This window comes from Rhinolophus sinicus, linkage group LG01 (genome assembly GCF_036562045.2).
Source record: "Rhinolophus sinicus isolate RSC01 linkage group LG01, ASM3656204v1, whole genome shotgun sequence".
NCBI lineage: Eukaryota > Metazoa > Chordata > Mammalia > Chiroptera > Rhinolophidae > Rhinolophus > Rhinolophus sinicus.
Window position 1 is genome coordinate 138,270,164 of NC_133751.1, and position 19,029 is coordinate 138,289,192.

Genomic DNA, 19,029 nt, shown 5'->3' on the forward strand with positions numbered 1-19,029 from the left:
TTTTTGTTATTTCCTTTCTTCTGCTGACCTTGGGTTTTACTTGTTCTTCTTTTTCTAGTTCTTTAAGGTGTAACATGAGGTTATTTATTTGGGAGTTTTCTTGTTTCTTGAGATAGGCCTGTAATGAGATAAATTTCCTCTTAAAACTGCTTTTGCTGCATCCCAAAAATTTTGGTAGGATGTATTTTCATTGTCATTTGTTTCTATGTATCTTTTGATCTCTCCTCTAATTTCTTCTTTGACCCAGTCCTTCTTTAAAAGTATGTTGTTTAATCTCCATGTATTTGTGTTTTTCCTGCTTTCTTTTTACAGTTGATATCCAATTTCAAAGCCTTGTGATCAGAGAATATGCATGGTATGATTTCAATCTTCTTAAATTTGTTGAGACTGATTTTATGTCCCAATATATGGTCTATCCTTGAGAATGTTCCATGTACACTAGAAAAGAATGTATAGTCTGATGTTTTAGGATGAAGTGCTCTATAAATGTCAATTATGTCCATTTCATCTAATGTGTCATTTAGGGCTACTATTTCGTTATTTATTTTCTGTTTGGATGATCTATCCATAGCTGTCAATGATGTATTTAAGTCCCCTAGTATAATTGTGTTTTGGTCAATTTCTCCCTTTAGTTCTGTTAGTAGTTGCTTGGTATATTTCGGTGCTCCCTGATTGGGGGCATAAATATTGATGACTGTTATGTCTTCTTGTTGTACAGTCCCCTTCACCATTATGAAATGTCCATCTTTGTCTCTTGTTATCTTTTTCACCTTGAAGTCTGTTTCATCTGATATCATTATGGCTACACCTGATTTTCTCTGGGTACCATTTGCTTGGAGTGTCAATTTCCACCCTTTCACTTTGAGTCTATGCTTGTCCTTGTAGCTGAGATGTGTCTCTTGGAGACAGCATATGGTTGGGTTTAGTTTTTTGATCCAATCTGGTACTCTGTGCCTTTTTATTGGTGAGTTCAGTCCACTTACATTTAGGGTGATTATTCATATGTGACGATTTCCTGTCATTTTATCTTTAGTTTTCTGGTAAGGCTGTGTCTCCATTGTTTCTTTGCCTTTTTGTTGTTGGCTGTTATTTCAGTGTGGTGGTATTCTATGATGTTTCCCTCTGTTTCTTATTTTATTACAGTATATATTTCAGTTCTGGATTTTTTTTTGAGTGGTTACCCTTAAGTTTATGTAAAAGAAAGTTTGATATTTAGGGTATTCCATTTTCTTCAGCATGCTTACTTTCTCCATTCCCATATTCCGGTTCAGGCCTTTACTCTCCCCTTTTTGAGTTTTGGTTGCCACAAATTGTCCCTGTTGATGGTGGTCGAATAGCCTCCTTTAGTATTTCTTGTAGTGCAGGTCGTGTATTAGAAAATTCCCTCAGCTTCTGTATGTCTGGAAAGGTCTTTATTCCTCCTTCATATCTAAAGGATATCTTTGCTGGATATATTATTCTTGGCTCATGATTTCTCTCTTTCAATAGTTTGAATATTTGGTTCCACTCCCTCCTGGCTTGTAGAATTTCTGCTGAAAAATCTGATGATAATCTAATGGGCTTTCCTTTGTAAGTTACCGTCTTCTTTTCCCTGGCTGCCTTGAGGATTCTTTCTTTGTCGTTGATTTTAGACAGCTTCAATACAATGTGCCTTGGAGAAGGCCTGTTGGGATTGAGGTAACTAGGTGTTCTATTTGCTTCTTGGATTCGAGGGTCCAGTTCTGTCCACAAATTTGGGAAGTTCTCATCGACAATTTGTTTGAATATATTGTCTGTTCCCTTCTCTCTTTCTTCTCCTTCTGGTATGCCCATTATTCTTATATTGCTCTTTCTGATGGAGTCAGAAAATTCTTGTAGTGTTCTTTCATTTCTTTTAAGTCTCAAGTCTCTTTCTTCTTCTATCTGTGTCACTTCCAGGTTTGTATCTTCGATGTCACTTATTCTTTCCTCCATGTGGTCAACTCTACCTAAGATGGTTGTTTCATTCTTAATTTCTTCTATTGAGTTCTTAATCTCCAGAAATTCTATTTGGTTCTTTTTTAAAATTTCAACCTCTTTCGTAAAATGCTCATGCTGTTCTTTAATTGAGTTTCTGAGTTCATTTAACTGCCTATCTGTGTTTTCTTGTATCTCGTTGAGTTTTTTCAGAACTGCAATCTTGAATTCTCTGTCATTTAAGTCACATATTTCGGTATCTTTAAGTGCCTTTTCTGGAGATTTTTCACTTTCTTTCTGAGCTATCTTGTTGCCTTAGTTATTCATGGCGATTACTGGTTTACTATTTCTCTTCCTAGACATCTACAGGAGTGACTTCTGCAATAAGTTGATAGGATGAGGTCTTTCTTTTGTTTTCCAGTACTTGTTGGTAGAATGTTTTACTTTTTCTCCGACTGCAGCCTTTTTTTTTCCTCTCTCACAAGGTAGTGCTATGTTTTCTCTGCACTACTCTAGCTTCTCTCACAATGGGGGGATTTCTGGGAGACGGGCTTCTCCTCTGTTAATAGTTCGTCTAGGTCACAGGGCGCAGTGTCCCAGTGGGTATGCGGAGAGCTTCTGAGGTTCCAAAGCTCTTCCAGCTCCTGATTCAGAGCCCATATGTTTCAGCAGTTCTGTTTACTCCTGCAGGGATCCGCCCAGATAGGTGGGGCCAGGGGCGGGGTGAGCTGTGAGAGGTGGCCCAGAGCAATGGCGGCGACCACCACCACAGCCGGTCCTGCTTCCACAGTTCTCTCCCCTTTGCCGGAAATAGTTGAGCTGTGAATTTGTGTCTGTGGCCTACAGTTCTCAAATATAGCAAATTTTCTGTTGTTTTGATCTGACACTGCTAGTGTTTCACTTGTAGCACCAGGCAGGTGGGGGCGGGGCGAGCTCTGGGAGGGATGGGAGGGGGCGGCTAGTCTCAGTGCCTAAGGCTCCGTTCTCTGCTCGGCAGTGCGGGCTTAAACCACCGTTTTCAGCCTTTTTCCCTCAGTCTTTTCTCCGAGGTCTCTGCCGTGAGAGTTGGGTTCAGCCGTGTTATATGCTGCCCCCTCAGCTCTGTGGAGCCCTGGCGGAGCACTAGCGATCCGAGTTCTTCCCTCTCCCGCAGCTGCGGCAGTTTCGGGAAGCAGCGAGCTCGGCGCACTCAGCTAGGTCTGCGTCCTGCGCCCTCACGGCTCCGTCTCCGCACTTCTCTGTTTCCTCCTCCCCCCACTCCCGCGACTCTCCCACCTGTAGGTGATTTCAGTTGGTAGTGGGCCTCTTTGTCTTGCCTGTCTGCTGTGCAGGGAGTCCTTTGTGGAGTTTTTGTTGTTCGATTCTTTGTAAATTCCAGGGGAGCTTTACAGAGGCTCACCTCATGCCGCCATTTTTCCGGAACTCTCATTTGTTTTTGATTTGATTTCCCTTATGGTGGATGAGGTTCAACATTTTTTCATGTGCTAATGGCCATGTACATAACTTCTTTGGAGAAATGTGTATTTAAGTCTTTTGCCCATTTTTAAAATGAATCATTTGTCTTTTTATTTTTTTATTATTGAGTTATAAGAGTTTTTAAATATATTTTGGACACTAGACCCTTATTAAATACATATATTTGCAAATATTTTCTCCTTTTCTGTGTATTCTCTACTTTCTTGATAATATCTTTTGATGCACAAAAGTTTTTAATTGTACAATTTATCTGTTTTTTGGTTTTTTTTGTTACTTGAGATTTTAGTGTCTTATTTAAGAAACTAGTACCTAATCCAAGGTCACAAAGATTTATACTTCTGTTTCCTTTTAGGGGTTATATATTTTAAACTCTTGCATCTATTTTGAGTTAACTTCTGTGTATGGTGCAAGGAAAGGGCCCACATTCATTCTTTTATGTATCCAGTTTTTTCAATACCATTTGTTGGAGACTGTTCTTTTTCCCATTGAATGGTCTTGATATCTTTGTCAAAAATCAATTTGACCATAATTGTGTGGGTGTATTTCAGACTCTCAGTTCTAGTCCATTGATGTATATGTCTCTCCTTGTGTCAGTACTACATTGTTTTGAGTACTGTAGTTTTATAGTAAGTTTTGAAATCAGAAAGTGTGAGTCCTCCAACTTTTTAAAAGTTCTCATCCTCCCACCCCCTTGCCTTTGGCAAGCATCAATGTGTTCCCTTTATATATGGGTCTGTTTCTGTTTTATTTCTTTTGTTTTTTTATTCCACATGTAAGTGAAAGCATATGGTATTTGTCTTTCTCTGTCTGACTTCTTTTCACCTAGCATAATACTCTAGGTCTATCCATGTTGTCTCAAGTGGCAAGATTTCATTTTTTTAATTGCTAAATAATATTCCATTGTGTATATATACCACATCCTCTTTATCTATTTATCTATTGATGGATGCCTAATTGTGCTTCCATATCTTGGCTATTACTAGTAATACTGCAATGAACATGGGGGTTTATATGTCTTTTCAAATTAGTTTTTTTTTTTTTTCTTTACATAAATACTCAGAAGTGGAATTACTGGATTGTATGGTAGTTCTAGTTTTAATTTTTTGAGGAATCTCCATACTGTTTTCCATAGTGACTACACTAATTAATTTACAATCCCACCAACAGTGCATGAGGGTTCCCTTTTCTCCACATTCTCACCAGCATTTGTTATTTGTTGATTTATTGTTGATAGCCATTCTGACAGGTGTGAGGTGTTTTCTCATTGTGAATCTTTCATCTTTGTTTTTTATTTCTAAGATTATTTTGGCTATTCAGGATCCTTTACATTTCCATATGATTTTTGGAATCAGTTTCTCCATTTCCGCAAAAAAATAAAAACAGCTGTTGGAATTTTCATAGAGATTGCATTAAATCTGTAGATCAATTTGAGGATTATTGCTGTCTTAATATTTATTTTCCAATCCATGAACATGGGATGTCTTTCCATTTAAATACTTCTTTAATTATTTTAAACAATGCTTTGTAGTTTTTAGTGTGTAAGTCCTGGTGAACTTCTTAGTTAAATTTATTCCTAAGTATTTAATTTCTTTTGAAGCTATTGTAAATGAAAATATTTTCTTAATTTCCTGTTTGGTTTGTTTATTGCTAGTTTTTAGAAATACAACTGTTTTTGTATATTGGTCTTGCTAAACTAATTAGCTCTGATAATTTTATCTGAATTCTTCAAGGTTTTATATAGATAAGATCATGCCATCTGCTAATAGAGTTGTACTTCTCCCTTTCTAGTGTGGATACCTTTTGTTTCTTTTTCTTACCTAATTGCCCTAAGCTAGAACTTCTGGTATCATGTTGAATGGAAGAGGCATGAGCAGAGAATCTTTTCTTGTTCCTGATCTTAGGAGGAAAGCTTTCACTGTCTCACCATTAAATATCATCTTAATCTGTGGGTTTTTCTTAGATGCTTCTTCAGACTGAGAAAATTTTTCATTTATTCCTTGTTTGTTGAGTGTGTTTTGTTTTTCTCATGGGCGTTGGATTTTCTCATATGCTTTTTTGCATCTATTGAGATGATTGTATGGTTTTTCTTTTGTTCTATTAATATAGTACATTACATTGATTAATTTTCATTTGTTGAACCAACTATGCATTCCTAGGATAAATCCCACTGGCTATCATGTATAATCCATTTAAGTGTATTTGATTTTCTAGTGTTTTGTTGATGGTTGTTACATTTATATTCATAAGAGATACTGTTCTGTAGTTTTCTTATGACTTCTTTATTTTTCTTTGGTATCAGGGTATAATGGTCTCACAGAAATGAATTAGAGAGTGTTCTTTCCTCTTCTAATTTTTGGAAGAGCTTGAGAAGGATTGATGTTAATTGTTCTTTAAACATTTGGTACAATTTGCTAGTAAAGCCATCTGGTCTTGGACTTTCATATTAGACATTTTTAAATTATTGATTTAATCATTTTACTTCTTATAGATATGTTCAGATTTTCTATTCTTCGATCAGTTTTGGTAATTTGTGTGTTTCTAAGAATTTATTCATTTCATCTAGGTTATCTAATATGTTAGCATATAATTACTCATAAAATTGTTTTATCATTATTTTTATTTGTATAAAGTCAGTAGTAATGCTCCTGCTTTCCTGATTTTAGTAATTTTACTTTCTCCCTTTTTACTTGGTCAGTCTAGCTAAAGGTTTGTCAATTTTGTTGATTTTTTTTCAGGGAACCAACTTTTGGTTTGGTTGATTTTTTTTCTTTTGTTTATTTATTCTTTGTTTCTTTATCTCTGCTCGAATCTTTATTATTTTCTTCTTCTTGCGTTGGGTGTATTTTGCTTTTTTTATGGTTTCTTAAGGTGGATGATTATGTTATTGATTTGAGATACTTCCCTCCTAGCACTGATTTCAGTGCATACAATAAGTTTTCATATGTTGTGTTTTAATATTCATTCCTCTTAATGTATTTTCTAATTTTTCTTGTGATTTTGTTTTTGACCTATTAGTTATTTAGAAGTGTGTTGTTTAATTTCCACATATTTGTTAATTTTCCAAATTTCCTTCCATTGGTTTCTAATTTCATTCCATTGTGGTCAGAAAGCATACTTTGATTTCAATCTTTTAAGCTCTGATATACAACATTTCTATTATCACAGAAAATTCTCTTAGATAGGATTGCTCTCACACAGTGCTATTTAAAATGTGGCCATAGAATCAGCACCGTAAAATGTACTGATCCACAAACTAACTGTTCTGTTACAAAATAAAAGTACAAAAGTTGAGAACGTTTAGAAACTTTCATGGCTGTGACATCCAAGCACATGACCGGTTACCTAGTAATTTATTTTTATTGTGTCTTATATACTAATTATTGATCAGTGACAAATTATAAATTAAAAAAATACAATTGATTTTGTTCAAAATGAACAATAAGAGAAGCACTACTCTAAGGTACGTTTATAAACAATTTCAGGACCACAGTCTATGCATATGTTCATCTTAACAAGATAAATTCAATCTGTTTTCCAAAATTATTGTATCAGTTTATACTCTCACTATCAGGGTATGAGAGTTTCCATTGCTTTCCTGTTTCTCTGTCCCTTGGTATCCTCCTGCTCCCTGCCAGCACCCCTTTTTCCCAAACTTTGCCATCTGTTAGGTGTGAAATGGCATCTTATAATTTTAATTTGCGTTTCTCAAATTACTAATGAGGTTAAATATATTGTCATGTGTATATTCGTATGGTACATTTGGGATTCCATTTTGACATCTTAAGAATTATCTGTATGTCTGGATACTGTTCCTTTGTTTGTTACGTGTGTTGCAAATATCTTTTCCCAGTTTGTGATTTCTTTTTATGGTGCTTGGATAAACAGAAGTGCTTATTTCTTCTTTTATGTCATGTTTAATAAATTCTGTAACTTCTTTATAACTTTTTAAAATATTGTCTTTCACATTTAGGTCTTTATGCCAAATTACACCTGAATTTGATTTATGTGAAGAATTTGAGAAAAGGATCTAATTTTACTTTCTCCTTGTGTGGTTAAGGGTCCCAGCATTGTTTATTAATTGGGGTCACCTTTACTACTGATTTTCAATGCCCAATCCGTCTTAAATTGTGTTTTAATATGTGTATAGGTCAGCTTCTGGACAACACTATTCTGTTCCATTGGTCAATTTGTCTAACCTTTGCCTTAATTGCTACACCTTTAAAATAAGTTTTGATAGTAATCAGTTTGTCATGGTCTGTAAGAACCCTCATGGGGATTTTGGTTAGAATTGACTTCATTATTATAATGAATCTATCTCTAAGACCATGGGATACTTCTCATATTTTACTCTTCTTTAATTTCTCAAAATTTTGTAATTTTCTCTTTCTATTTTTTTCTATATAGTTTTGGTACTTTAAAATATATTGTCCGTATTTTATTTTTGAACAGTAATGCAGTTGTTTTTTGCGTATTTGTTATTTATCCAGAAAGCTTACTAAAAAGTCTTTTTCATTCTAATAACTTGTTTGTACGTGCTCAGAGTATCGTTTAAATAGATAATCATTCTCAACGAAAACCAGAACTTTTGTTTCTTCCTTTCCAAACCTTATATCTATTATTTCTTCTCTTTGCCTTTGTGTGGGAGCTAGAATCTCCAGTGCTGATGATAATGGACATCCTTGTAATGTTGCTGATCTTAAAAAGAATACTTTCTGCATGTCACCATTAAGGGTGAATTTTTCCCTTGTGGATGCCTTTTGCCATATTTTTAACGTCCTCTTCTCTTCCTAGTATTGAAAGTTATCATCATACACAAATACTGAGTTATACTAAATGCCTTTATTGAGATGATTATATGATTTTTCTCCTTTAATCTGTTAATGCAAATGTTAAATTACATTTAGGCAATTTTCTAAATTAAACCAACTTGGCATTCCTGTTACAAAACCAACTAAGTCATGTTGTAATATCTATGTCACTGGATTAGATTTTAAAATGTTTGATTTGGGCATTTTGCATCTCTGTTCATGAAGTGAGCCTATTCTGTTATTGGCCTTTTTGGTAAAATTAGTTGATGAGTTTACCTTTTTTTTTTTCTCCTATTCTCTTGAAGTGTTTTTGTAAGATTAGAATTTTGTTTCTTTAATGTATAGTGAAATTCATCTGTAATCCATCAGAGCTGTTTTATTGTGTGTGTGTGCGCAAAGGTTTTTAACTTTTGATATAATTACTTTAGTGGTTAAAGAATATTTAAAGTCTTATTTATTTTTTATATAATACCTTAGATTTTTCTAGGAATTCCACATCATCTACATCATCTGTGTTTTCACATTTATTTACATAAAGTTGTTTCCTAGTATTACCTGTTTAATAGATCTATTATTTTTTATATTCCCTTTTTCATGTCTAACATTTTTTATTTATGCTTTACTTGTTGTTTGTGATTAACTATAATGGCATTAATCAATTTTTTTTCATTTTTTTGAAGTACTACCTTTTGGTACTACTGGTATTTAATATTGTATGCTTATTTTCTATTTAATTTATATCTATTACTATCTTTATTATTTCTTCGTTTTTTATTTTGCTTCATTTATTATATACTCTGCTGACTTTAAATTTTATTTTAGATGCTTTCTCATTAATTTTAAGCATTTTTTAATGTAAGTATTTCAGGCCTTTAAATATCCACTGAGCATTGTTTTAGCTGTATCCTACAAGTTTGATATGTAGAGTTTTTGTTATTGTTTTCTTATAAAAATTTTCTGATTCCTATCATGATTTCTTCAGTGACTTTGAAGTTCTTTAAAAGTGTTTTTTGTTTGTTTGTGTTTTGTTTTACTGCCTGTAAGAATACCTTTTTTGTTGTTGTTACTGATTTTTACATTTAAAAGCACTGTAGTCATGGGGTGAGAACCATATGAAGACCTTGTTCCTTATTTAGTAGAAGGATTACATTAATAATTCTTAGAATCCCATACTGTACAACTGGGATCTATTTTTCCAATTTTAAATTCAGTATACTAAAAAAAAAATATGTCCCATGTTGTTTAGGGTTTATAATTTAGTCACATGAATTTGCAATATAATCATTACTTAGGTTTCTCCCCTTGAATGTAAGATTCCAGATATTAATAGCACCATAAAGAGAACATCCACACAATTATTCCCGTAATTTAAAAAAAAAAAAAGATTTTAAAAACTCTTACTGAGTGATTTGTTATTGTTGCTTTATTTGCATTGTTTTATTGTTTTACTTTATTTGTTTTGTTTTCTGGGACCTGAAATAAACACTAGTGTAAATCTGGTGCAGATTTATTGATCATAAAGAATAGACATTAAAATCTTCTATGTGATTCAATAGTTTATTATCGATGATGTTGTATCAGTGGTGATGTTCTTCACCCTGTACTTCGAATACTTATATGTAGTCCATAATGCATATTGTTCTTAGAATGCTCTTTTAAGATGGGAAGGAGTTAACGCTCACTTCCCTACCCATTACCTCAGAGTTTGGGTCAACATTTTTCCCTTTGGTTTTTTTCCACTACTTCTGTCTACAATATGTATTGTTACATTTATGTAGCATTGAACTCTTTTATGTGTCACTTATCAGTATCATGACCTGTTTTCCTTGACTCTATTTCCTGTGTACTCACAGATGTCCTACAAATTAAGTACTGTCTATATTTTCCAGATAATGACACCAAGACTGAAATGCTAAATTTAATTGTTCAGTGTCCCATAACTAGTAAGTGGAAGAGTCAGAGTTCAAATCCATCTCATTTCAGTATTGCCAACTTTTACCTTTTTATGAGTTTTGTTCTGTAGATCTTTTGTAGTATGTGTGAGTTCATTAAGATGGGATTTTTACCCATGGATGGCTTAACTCGTTCCAATATATGAATATTTATTTTGATTTTCCATATTGCTTTTACTTTATTTGCATTGCAAATTCTTAATAAAAGGTTTTCAGATGTTCTTACTTGTTTACTGCTAAATATTCCCCACTGTCATTTATCTTTAGTTTTATCACTTCATTAAAAAAAAATGAGCTATGTGTAATCATAAAGTTTGGTTGGGTCTGTGGCTCTGTCTCCTCACATACTTTTCCATTTATCTCTAACTTCCATATAGGATGGACACAGTGCTTGACATTTTCCTAAAGTAGATTTTATTATTTCTGTCTGACTTTAAAAGATTTGCTAAAAGAATGTCTGTTAGGCAAAACATATACTTGATTTATTAGTTTAAAAACTTTCTTCCAGAATGCATTTTTTTGTGTGTGTCGAAGCATGGAATTCCAAAAGAACATAGTGGCCTTATATGAATGTGGTTGGAGCTTCAGGCTATTTCAATCTGTAAATTTAGTCACTGAGAAACAAAGAAAGTGCTTCATGAAGAATATTGGGTGGATAGAAAGAGAGAAGGAGGGAGGGAGGGAGGGAGGGAGGGAGGGAGGGAGGGAGGGAGGGAGGGAGGGAAGAAGGGAAGAAAGGAAGGGTAAATAAATAGAAACTTTGTATATACGTTTTTAGAGTACGTAGTCTCCTGTATATACTGGTATACCTTTTTGGTGTTGCTAACGTTGTAGCCACAACAACAGAAGGAAGACTTGTGGATGAAGAACCCAGGCAAGAACTTCTTATAAATCCTTCATTGGTATTATTTGCTTGTATAAAAAGTTATGTATCTATTTCTGTAGTTTGCATATATTCATATTAGTGTCATTTATAAATACATATTAACTGAAGAGTAGTCAGTGGCATTTCTAATATGAAAATATTTGCAAATGCATGAAAACTGGTTCTGACAATTGAAGAAAAGTGTAGTTTCCTATATGTTTTCCACATATACAGTTAAGCTGCAGCATTTAGACCTTTAGTAATGGAGTTCCCAAAAGTAACTTTCCTGCCCTATTATCATCACTGTACATTTTTTTCCGCTTTATTGAGGTATGATTGACAAATAAAATTGTAAGATATTTAAGGTGTACAAGGTGATGATTCAATATACATACATGAAAGGGTTCCCCTCCATTGAGTTAATTAACACATCGATCTTAGCACATATGTACCTTTTCTTTCTTTTCTGGTTTTTTTGGTGAGAACATTTAATTTCCACTCTCTTAGCAAATGTCAATTATACAATAAAATGTTATCATCTGTAATCATCATGTTATACATTAAATCTGTCACTGTGCTTTTAAGTTTGGATGCCGTAAAGCAGTTTCACCTTAATGCATAGGCTAGTAGAAAGTTAATCTTTGGAGAGTTATGCAAATATAATAGTATAATTAAAATGTTCATAGTTGTCTGAATTTAAAATACATTTAAAATTACTTTTCAGTTAAGAAATAACCAGAGGAAATTCTTCCAATTCTTTAAAGTATTTTTCTAGCACAGGGTTAGGAGGAATCTTGGTGACTGGTGAGAGATGCTTTTAGGTGTTTGGAAGCTTCAAATGCATGGAGCTATGCCTTCAAAATGTCCCGCTGGAAAGTCACACTTTATAAATCTTTTATTATATGGTTTGTACAAAACCAATTTTTGTCGTTCATGGTTGTACTATGTTTACTTGTTAATTTTCACCTTACATTTTCTTTCCACCATAGTAAGGATTAATTGTACTAATCTGCTTTTATGTTGCATACACTTGTAAACTGATTATTTTAGGGCCTGACAGATACGGACTGCTTTCAAGTTTTCCAAAACTTACTGAAATTTTTAAGGTAAAATATATTATTTTATTGTTAGTAGCCTTCTCATTAATGCCCAGAATTTTGTTAGAGTGTTAAACAGAAGACTTCACAGAGGAAATTGAAAAAATAATTACTTCCAAGTTTCTTTTTCTGAATGTGCATTATTATTTGTCCTATAAGTATATTTTTGTTACTTCTCCCTAGATGATTTTTATCTTAGTCAAGTCAGTTGTACCATTTTTTGACTACCCTTCATACACTTATAACATGGTTCTGCTGTTTATCCTTTCACTTTGCCATTTCACTGTCTGTTCATCAGCTAACCAAAGAGGCTTTATACCATGTTTCCCCGAAAATAAGACCTAGCCGGACAATCAGATTTAATGTGTCTTTTGGAGCAAAAATTAATATAAGACTTGGTATTATATTACATTATATTATATTACATTATATTATATTATAATTATATAAGACCCAGCCTTATATTATAGTAAAATAAGACTGGGTCTTATATTAATTTTTGCTCCAAAAGACGCATTAGAGCTGATTGTCCAGCTAGGTCTCATTTTCGGGGAAACACGGTACATGTTTCCACCAAGATTACAAACAGGTTAGATAGGACTAATTTCTGATGCTAATACTCCTTATTCCCTCTTTCTAATCCCCCCTTTTTATTCTTTGTGTTTTATACATTTTCTCACCACTTAAAAAAAGTTTCCCAATCTCTGGGTGACTCAATTTTTGGACTAGTTTTTGAAGTTTAATTTTGTCAAGGTGTTTAAAGTCAAATATAAATAATTTCTACTAATTTTCCATTTTGAACATACTTACAATCCCATTGAATTTCTATTTAGAATGTTACTCCTTTACAAAATCCCCTTCCCTTTATCATAAAGAGCACTTCTTGTCTACTAGATATGCCATCTGACTGATCTGTAACTGTACGATAATTGTAATTATAAGTAGCTGATAATAGTGTTTAAATGATCAATGGCACAGTGGCAATTTTTTTCTCTTTATGTTTCTTTTTTCTGTTTTTAAGTCTATTTTATGCTTACACTTGTAAATCTAGGAAGTATAAAAAGTTAGAAAGAACTGTTAAAACTTGGGCGTGTTTCTTTGTCTTATCTCTATCCTCTCCCCCTTCATAATTGAGATCATATTATACAACTGGTATTTCTTACTCAAAGAAAAGGGGAAATACTCTACTACTATAAAAATGTTTCCATGGTATTCAAAACCTTTAAATGATATATTTCTTTAGGTATATACCATAATTTACTTAGCCATTTCCTTAATGTAGGACCTTAGATTGTTGCTAATATTTCATTATTATTCCACAGCAGTGATTTTTTTTTTGCATGAGACTTTGTGAGCATCTCAGTTTCCAAAGACTATAATTCTTGAAAATAAAATTCTTGAATCGAAGTCTATGAAGATTTTTAGAGCTATTAATGCATATTGTCAATTTTCTTAAGAAAGATGAAACTGATTTACATATCCCATCTGGCAGTATATCAGAATGTCTTACTGTACCATTGAAAGCTTTGAATTTTCTTCTCTTTAAAAATTTTAATTTTTATTTCTTTGTGTCCTTGGGATGTTAAACATTTCTCATGTATTTATTACCATTGATTTTTCCTTTTGTTTTAATATCGATTCATGGTATTCACTTTGTTTTTTCATCTATTGATGGATTATTTTTTTATTTATGAATATGTAATACCGTTATATAGCGTAGATGTTAACATTTTATCTGAAAATATTTTTCTAGTTTGTATATTAGATTGAAATCAGAATTACCATAAAATTGTTCTATAAATTCTTTTTCTGTTGGCAGTCTTAACCTTTAGATGAATAGATATAATAAATAATATGTATATGAGACATATATAATATTTTCGCTTTTTTTTTTGGTGAGAGGAAAGAGGCAAGATGCTAAAATTTGACATTTCCTAGAATCTTAACTTGTAAAAAGTAAAACACTACATGGTTCCTGCTCTTAAAGCAATCTTTATTCAAAATTTGCATACTTTTTCAAAACTAGACTCTTTAGAGCTTCAGTTGATCATAGAAAGTGTGAGTCTCTTAACATGCTTTCAAAATGTGTATATTTGTATAGATTTAGTAATTTACATTTAACACTTAACTGTATATTCTATAAGATCAGAGTAATAGATGAACTTTTGCTCAAGTTTTTTGTTTTAACTTCATGTAAACAATGTTTTGATTTGCAGATGTGTGATTACTGTTATAGTTTGAACTTTGGCTTAGGGTTTTTTTTTAATAATTAATGGTATTTGAATCATAAAGTCACTCCTGAGTTTTAATTATGTTGTTATGCTGTTTTGTATGTTATTTTTCCTTCCTCCGCTGACATACTCTGATAAGGATTTCTCAAATTTTAGTATAATATATACAACTCTAAAAAGAAAAAAATATTGCAGACTGTTTTCTAGAAAATTTCTTAAATATATATGTAAATATAAACCAGGTATGAATTCAGTTTCTTATGTCTATTAAATACCTATAACTACTACCCCCCATTAACAAAATAAAGTACAAGCAAAAAAAATTTATAAATTGTCTTGGAGAACAGAAGAATTTCTGAGAACATTCACAGATTTGGTATCTGGGACCCAGTTTAAGAAGCAATTCACTTAGCCTCTCTCTGTTTCAGTATACTATGAGGTTGTTCAGTATACTACTAAAAGGTTAAAAATAATTGCAAAAACCGCAGTTACTTTTGCACCAACCTAATAATAAAAATTTTGAGACTAATTACCTTGATCACTAATGGGGAGAAAAATAACGTATCTTTTTAAAGCTATTTGAGGTGCATATTACTTTTAGACTTTTTTAGAGATTGTGGATGCATTGAGTACCAGTTTTGCTTTGATGGCTTCAGAATTTAAATTATTCTACAAATGGTTTGAATTTGTGTTATTCCTAAAGTTTTAGGCCCTTTATACATTTGACTCTGTTTTAGTATAAATCTTACCTTTGAAAAACCTCCAGATTTCAGTTAACCTGAGAAATGGAAATAAAGTACTAAATGGCAAGGATGGAAGTTGGAGATCCTTAGGGTTCTGTGTAGATTGCATTTCCCCAATGCAGGGGTCAACACACTTTTTCTGTAAGGGGTCAGATTGTAAAGCCCTGTATGCATTGCAAGCCAGACCCGGCTTTGCTTTTATAGCATGACACCAGCCATTGACAATACACAAATGAATGGGCGTACCTGTGTTCCAGTACACCTATTTTTACAAAAACAGACGACAGGCTTTGTTTGCTGACTCCTGTGCTGGTACATATTTTAGGTGACACTACCTGTGTGTGAACAAGGGCTCACTTATTTAAAGAAAAAAAAAAACAGCTTGGTAATCCTGATAGTGGTCTCTCTAATAGCAGCTTTTGGCACCACGTGCAAAAATACACATCCTGAAAAACTTATGAATATACCAATTAAATTAATTAAAATATTTCTACTTTCTTATTGACCAATCTAAGACCTTTGACATAAAGACCCTACCCATCCCAATTCCCTAGCCAGGGTATTAATGATCTCATTCTTTAATGGGGATTAATCTTTCTGGTTTTAGTCCAGTATGCAGGTGACTAGGATGAGTCCCTAAGTGCTCTAATGCCTACAAGGTATAGCCTTCTCCCACCATCACTACCCTGTTTGCTCAGACTGAAGACTTGATAACTTGTGTGTTACTCGCAAACTTCCTTTTTCTGGGATCTGATGGAACTGCAGTCCCTTCTGCTCAGGCAAAGAATTCTTATGCATCTGGCTCTGTCTTAGGATAGGATAGATCTCGAGTAAACTTACTGTCTCTAACCCTTGTCTTCAAGTATCACCACTACAGAAAGATTCCTCCCATATCACTTCTTCTATCAGATAAGATTGTTTAGAAGTTGTTGCTACCCTGGATCAAATCTAGACTCTTCATAACCCCTTGGACACTCTTATTTGGCTACTATTCATCTTTCTCTGACATCAGCTAATGCCCCCGGCCCCAACCCTGACCATTCCCGGCCGTTTTGCACAGGGCCCATCAAGCCGCATCGCTGAGCTCACCCTTCTTCTCTTACCTAGTGACAATCACATCTAAGGAGCGGTAACTTTGAGATAAATATCTGACAAATAATGCAGGCTTTATATTTGCCAATTTTCCCTCCCTTCCTTGCTTTCTTTCTTTCTTCTCCCCTTCCTTTATTCCTTTAGTAATTGATGTATGAAAAACAGAATACTTAACAGTATTTGGCAGCAGTGCGTTCTTATACATAGCCCACTGCTTTTATATTAATGTATTTCTGATAGCATACTTGAGAGCTGAAATTATACATAATGGCCACTTCCTGATACCTAAAATTATGGTTCCTGCTTGTCGTATCTCCTTCAGGTCCCACAATCCAGTAGGCAGGTAATTCTTCAGTGCTTTGGACTCATAGAGATGGATTCATACAGCCAGCATCAGAGAAAATAAATTTAGGCATCACCACTTTGCAGAAGTAAGATTTGGGGTTAGATAGCTCCCAGTTTCATCCCCAGAGTTTACAGATATAAGCCCCACTTGTTCGGAGCAGGAGTAGGGGAAGGGTAAAACAACTTTGCTTTTTTCTGGAGCGTGCACCAAGAAGGGCGTCTTTGCAGCCCCTGTGATGAGGCTTTCGTATCTTCAGGTAGCCTGGTATTTCCCAGCATTGTTTAGGCAGGAGCGGGGAGGACAGAAGAGACAATAGCTTCAAGATTGGAGAGAGCTGGACCAGTAGGCTGTGTGAACCAGAGGCTCTGCAGCTATCAGTCGAGAGAGCGAACCTATGAGTCTGTGAGGGGCTTCTGTTTCCTAGCTTGTGTGAGCATTCTCTGTCCCCGGGTTGAAACCAGACTGTTTTCTTTAACAGTAACAACTCAGAAGCAGTGTCATGAGCATTTGAAATCATCATTCAACAAAAGATGTAGGAAAAGGCAGTCTCAGGAAAGGAAATTAATAATAGGGATATCACTGTGTAACATAATAAAATATGATTTTTTTCAGAGTTGACTGTGTTCAAGTTAATGACTATTAGATAAACCAGAGATGACGTGGGAAGAGGGGAATAGGAATGTCACAAAACAAAATACTAAATTTGAATCTTCTGTGGATTATAGACTCCAATATAAAACACTGTAAACTCTGTGCTTTGTGTGAGTTTTCTTAAAAGTAGGAAGATTGTCTATTTATGCTCATTGCCTGGAATATATAGCATTTAATTGATGCATGTAATAAAACATATCTGTTATGCATATGTAGATGCTACTGTTAAAGCTTTGGGGGTGGGAGGGGCCAAAAGGCATTTGCAGCATTATTTCCACCGGGTAGAGTTATAGACATTTATTAATTTTAAATGCCCTATGTTAATAGGTAAAAGCGTTATATTCATGTCATGATGAAGCCTTCATCTCTCACTACTTCCTCACTTTAGTATTTAATATTTCTCTTAGCAATGCTAAACTGTTTTTAGGTCTATCACATATAGTGTGTTTTTCCCTCACCTCCAGGATATTGCTCAAGCTCTGCCTTCAGTGCAGAATGCATTTCACTTATCTGTGCCTGTTTCATCTTATTTATCATTTAAGATTTGGGTTAAACATCCTGTCAGACTTCTTTTGTCCTTCTTCAGTGCGTTTACGGCACCATCCAGTTTTGTACTCTGTCTCATTATTAGAATTTTCTGGAAACATCTAGAGAGCAAAGATGGTGTTCCCAGCACCGTGTCACATGTCGGTGCTTGATGAACCGAATGTAGATTTAAGAATAGCTGTACCTATTCTGGTTAATGCTAAGAAACAGTAGTTAGTGGTGATAGAAGTTTTGACACTGTGCACAATAACTGTGCAAAATAGAATGTAAAAGGTACACTCTCTGAACATTCATTGATTCAGTACATTTATTGTGCACTCCCTCTGAACCAGACGCTAAGCTAGACATTGGAATGTCTATGAGCTATAAATGTATCTACATCAAAGAAGTATTTTGGACTTCAATTAAGAGCCACTCGGTGATTGTTTGGTATTTTTGTTGATTTTTATTTTCTTTACCCATTATTATTAGACATAGAGAAAATAAGATCTTCAAGAATTCAGTGAACATCTTATTTCATTTTCCAAGACATAAATAAATATGTCTTAAGTCCTGATACCTCCCAAGACTCAAGAGATGAATCTGTATTCTATAGATTCATTTCAGATGACTTGTTACTTAAGTAAATACAGTTAAAAATTTCACTCTGTACTTGCCTACAAAAATAAAAAACATTGAATTTAGATTCTATTTTTATTCATCTGTTAACTGGGATTAAATAGAAATAGGTTGCTGCTCAGGTTACAGAATAATTTCATTCAGTTCCTGTCTCTATTTTACCCGACCTCCCACTTCCATCTCCCCCATCCTCCAAAACTGGCTTTTAAAATCTCATGGTAACTAAATGGTCATCCTTACTCTCATCCCTCACCAGTGCTATAAGAAAGCATCTTCCCCTGTATGAGCAAAGGTTTAACAAAACCTTTTCTCCTTCTACATGAGAGTTTGACCTATTAACTGTCTAGCCTGGTTCCTTGGGAACTTGATAAGGGTAGTATATCAGCTGTGTCCCTAGGAAACATTGCTTGTGATAAAAATGACCCCTAGTTGATAAACTCCATCCATACTGATAGCCCTCTCCATACCTTGCAGGAAGCCTTGGGTTTCCCTGAATGTGGTAACTAATGAGTGGCTGTGTCCCCTGAAGGGATCCTGGAAGCTATGTATAGAGTTGTTACAAGAGATGCTGAGTCCAGGTGGGACATGAAGCCTCTAGGTGAGTACAGCTCCTCATCTGCTTGATGTGGGTCTCATCTTGTACTGAAGCTATGATCTAGGAGGCCAGAA

The 19,029-nt window shown here is 34.1% G+C and overlaps 1 protein-coding gene across 15 annotated transcripts in view; it reads left to right on the plus strand.

The window, feature by feature from the left end:
* MBD5 (methyl-CpG binding domain protein 5) overlaps nt 1–19,029 on the plus strand; it is a 372,589-nt gene that overhangs the window by 30,961 nt on the left and 322,599 nt on the right. For 13 of the 15 annotated variants that reach the window (XM_074335952.1, XM_074335923.1, XM_074335934.1 and 10 more), the window contains exon 2: nt 18,835–18,958. The exons of the other annotated variants lie outside the window; for them this stretch is intronic. The gene's annotated coding sequence lies outside the window, so the exon portion shown is untranslated. The remainder of the gene's footprint in view (nt 1–18,834; nt 18,959–19,029) is intronic. 15 annotated transcript variants of the gene reach the window in all.